Source organism: Myotis brandtii, unplaced genomic scaffold (genome assembly GCF_000412655.1).
Source record: "Myotis brandtii unplaced genomic scaffold, ASM41265v1 scaffold561, whole genome shotgun sequence".
In the NCBI taxonomy this organism is placed as follows: Eukaryota; Metazoa; Chordata; class Mammalia; order Chiroptera; family Vespertilionidae; genus Myotis; species Myotis brandtii.
In genome coordinates this window covers 688,427-693,001 of record NW_005370085.1, presented here as the reverse complement: position 1 = coordinate 693,001, position 4,575 = coordinate 688,427, and the positions used below count along the sequence as shown (strand labels likewise).

Here is a 4,575-nt window from a genome sequence, read left to right as displayed (position 1 = left end):
AGGCGGGGAACGTTGGAGTCCGCCGTCACTGGAGCAAGCAAGCCTCCCTGTTCGCTTCAGTGCATGGCTGCCGGGCCGCCATCTTGGCTGACAGTTAATTTGCATAAGGATATGCTGATTAGCCAATGGGAAGGGTAGCGGTCGTACGCTAATTACCATGTTTCTCTTTTATTAGTATAGATTCCCTATGCTGTACTTTACTTCCCCTTGACTATTTTTTATAATTGCCAATTTGTACTTCTTAATCGCTTCACCTTTTTTACCCAGCCCCACAACCCTCCCTTCCATCTGGCAACCATCAATTTGTTCTCTATATCTATGAGTTTGTTTTGTTTTGTTTGTTCATTTATTTTGTGTGTTTTTTTAAAGATCCCACATATAAGTGAAATCATATGGTATTTGTCTTTCTCTGTCTGACTTGTTTCACTTAGCATAACACCTCTAGGTCCCCATGTTGTCAAAAATGGCAAGATTTCATTCTTTTTATGGCTGAGTCATATTCCATTGTGTATATATGTACTATATCTTCCTTATCCATTTGTCCATCAGTGGACACTAGGGTTGCTTTCATACCTTGGTTATTGTAAATAATGCTTCAGTGAACACAGGGGTGCATATATCTTTTCAACTTAGTGTTTTGGATTTTTTTTAAAAACCCAGAAGTGGAATTGCTGGGTCATATTGTAGTTCTGTTTTTAATTTTTTGAGGAACCTCCATACTGTTTTCCATACTGGCTGCACCAATTTACATTCCTACCAACAGTGCATGACGGTTCCCTTTTCTCCACATCCTTGCCAATACTTGTTATTTGTTGATTTATTGATGATAGCCATTGGTGTTTTGATAGGGATTGCATTGACTCTGTAGGTTGCTTTATGTAGTATGGCCATTTAAACAATGTTGATTCTTCTACCTATGTGCCTGGTATATGTTTCCATTTAGTTGTATCTTCTTCAATGTCTTATAGTTTTTCAAATACAGGTCCTTAACCTTCTTGGTTAAGTTTATTCCTAGGTATTTTATTCTTTTTGATGCAATTGTTTTCTTAATTTTTCTTTCTGATAGTTCATTATCTACACTAATAAAAGATAAAGATGCTAATTGACCATACCTTTGCTACGCCCATCAGCCAATCAGAAGAGTATGCAAATTAACCCAACAAAGATGGCCGTTAAATTTGCATACTGCAGGCGGGGCAGGACAGCGCAAGCTGCCATCGGGGCCTCCCGTGTGTGACCCGGGGCGGCAGGGCGGGACAGTGCGAGCCGCCACCTGCCCCTCTGCCATCCGAGCCTCCCGTGTGTGGACATCCCCTGAGGGGTCCCAGACTACGAGAGGGCACAGGCTGGGCTGAGGGACCCCCCCAAGTGCACAAATTTTTGTGCATCGGGCCTCTAGTTGGAGTATAAAAATGCAACCAATTTCTGCATATTAATTTTGCATCCTGCTAGTTCATTTATTATAATAGTGTTTTGTGTGGAATCTTTAGGGTTCTTTCTATATAGTAAGTGCCATCTGCAAATAAGGACAGTTTTACTTCTTCCTTTCTAGTTTGGATGCCTTTTATTTCTTTTTGTTTCTGATTGCTGTGGCTAGGATTTCCAATAATATCTTATAATAATAAAAGTGTAATATGCAAATTGACCAGACGGCCGAACAGTGGAATGACTGTCCAGATGACCTTCAGGACGAAGCCACAGCTGTGAGGGCTGGCCCAGGCAGCCGGGGCTGCGAAGGCCTACTCTTGCATGAATTTTGTGCATTGTACCTCTAGTGTTAAACAAAAGCGGTGAAAGTGGATTTCATTGTCTTGTTCCTGATCTTAAGGAAAACAGTGTTGAGTATGTTAGCTGTGGGTTTGTCATAGATGGCTTTTATTATGTTGAGGTGTATATTTCCTCTATTTCCTTCTTTGCTGAGAGGTTTTTCTTTTTGTTTTGTTTTTATCATCAGTGGATGCTGAATTTTGTCAAATGGTTATTCTGTATCTGTTGATAGCATATGATTTTTATCCTTCATTTTGTTTATATGGTGTATCATGTTAATTGATTTGTAGATATTGAACCAACCTTGCATCCCAGGAATACATCCTACTTGGTTATGATGTACGATCTTTTTAATGTATTGCTGAATTTGGTTTACTGATATTTTGTTGAGGATTTTTGCATTTATGGTCATCAGGGCTATTGGCCTGTAATTTTCCTTTTTTTTGTACCATTGCATTTCTTATTTGGCACCCTAGACCAGTGATGGCGAACCTATGACACGCGTGTCAGAGGTGACACGTGAACTCATTTTTTTGGTTGATTTTTCTTTGTTAAATGGCATTTAAATATATAAAGTAAATATCAAAAATATAAGTCTTTGTTTTACTATGGTTGCAAATATCAAAAAATTTCTGTATGTGACATGGCACCAGAGTTAAGTTAGGGTTTTTCAAAATGCTGACACGCCGAGCTCAAAAGGTTCGCCATCACTGGCCTAGACTGAGGCCCAGAGTGGTAAGCGATTTACCTCAGGCCACATAATGATGAGAGGCAGGCCTGGGACTAGACTTCTGCCTTTGTCTCTCACACACCTTGTCTTCCAGTTTCTGTAACACCACCTTGCCAAGTAGTTTTGAGCGGGTGGCAGGGTAATTAGCATCATCCATGTGATTGTTGAAGACTCTGCTCTGTTCTCGTCTCGTGTGTGCTTTTGCTCACAGGGACCATTGTCTGCCTCTTTGCTACCCAGGTCCTCCCTGCCTTTCCAGACCCAGCCTGGTTCCTGCCTTTTCTGTCTGCCTCAGTCAAAGCCACTGACCCCTCTGCTGTGTTCCCATGTTGTGTAGTACGTGAGGCAATACGTGCAGTGATAAGTATGGGCCTTGAGAGTCTACAGCCCTGGGTCCAAGTTCCACACCCCCACTTACTAGCTGTGTGACTGACATGTAGATAACCTTGCCGAGTTTCTGTTTTCAGATCTATAATTAGGAAGAGGAATAGCAGTTTCTACTTTATACAGTTGATGTAAGAATTAAGTTAGATACTCTTGGGTACATAGTAAATAGCCATGTGTTACACGCTGTTGTTGGTGATGCCTTGATTACTGTGAATACATCACCGAAGGCTGACTGCTGGCCTTCTCCAGGCCCAGTTCTCCTTGTGCCTGGCTGCCTATTGCTGAATCCAAGGCTACCCAGTTTTGCAAGGAGCATATCCTAACTTAGAGGCTGCTTACCGTCACATACTTGTTGGAATATTTGGTGGATAACATTTGCCTAAAGTCATGGTACCCTGGTGTGTCACTCTGCCATCTGTAGTTTTGCTCATTTGTGTGGGGGATGTTTCGTTGAAAAAAATGGTTGTCTCTGTGGTCTGCTGAGAGAAGGAACAGAATGTATTCTCTGTACTTCACCGCTACAACCAGCTTTGAGGCTCAGTGCTTGTATAGCTCTAAGTCTCTATTAATTAAGGAAGTGGATTAGAAAAGACAGTTTAATGAAACTCAGATTGCAGGCAATGGCACACATTCCCTTGTTTGACTTCATCGTCCGAGCTCACCTCAGGTTGTAAAAGCAGCAGTCTGTACTCCTCCTCCTGACCATCCTCCTAATTAATAACCTGTAGAGATTGTCTGTCCTCGGTATAAGACTTGGATAATTTGGTTGCTTGGATTTTCTCTGTCTTGTAAATGAAAAACCAGGAAAACACAGTGTATTTATTATACAAGGAACAAAGGTCGTGGAAACAGTAACTTTTAAAAAAGAAGCCTTAGTTACCTAGCTTTTACAGACCTAGGTCTGCTTGTTGTATTTCTAAACGCTGGTGGAATAAACCTTCATTTTCTCTGATTTACAAGGAAGCTAATATGTGGAAAATTTGATCTTTCAAGGGCATGACTTCTGGTTTATGGGATAGTTTATTTTAAAAATTAAACATTTCAGTGTCTCATGATACTCTAGGTTAAAGGAAGTTCTCATGAATATTGTGTAGCTATTAAAATTATAATTTAGATCTTTTTTTCCCCCAAGAAAATACCCAGTTTTAAGTTAAAAAAAAGCATGGGAAAAGGCTGGTTTATACGCATCAGAATATGTGCTCATATGTTAAATGGGGATTATTTTAGGTTAATGTGATTTCAGGTAACAGCATTTTACTTTTTCTCTTGCACCCTTTCTGTACTCTCTGGACTTCAGAATGATCATGTATTATTTTACATTCAAGGATATTACAAAGCTGTTGGGGTTTTTTTTGGAGGAAAAACAAGTAGAATTTAGGATGTGAACATGGTAAAGCCAGCCTTTCTCCATCCTGCCCTGGAAAATTATTCTGAGCACCTAGGAGAAAAAGAAACAGAGATGTAAACTTTATATTTGGAGAAATTAGATGTCTGAAACCCCAAGCCAGAAAATAAGGGGACAGGGTTTTTGAAAGGTTGAACTAGGAGTATGAGAGGAAGTGGATCAAAGTCACTTACAGCTGCAGATCTCGGGGGGGAAAAAAGAAAAAAAACAACAAACTAGCAAATCATATTTTCCTAAGGTGAGAGATACACCCTGGGGTTTTATTTGAAACTAGAGGCCTGGTGCA

The 4,575-nt window shown here is 40.3% G+C and overlaps 1 protein-coding gene across 5 annotated transcripts in view; it reads left to right on the top strand.

The window, feature by feature from the left end:
• PDE8A (phosphodiesterase 8A) overlaps positions 1-4,575 on the top strand; it is a 140,539-nt gene that overhangs the window by 78,671 nt on the left and 57,293 nt on the right. The gene's annotated exons all lie outside the window — the stretch shown is intronic.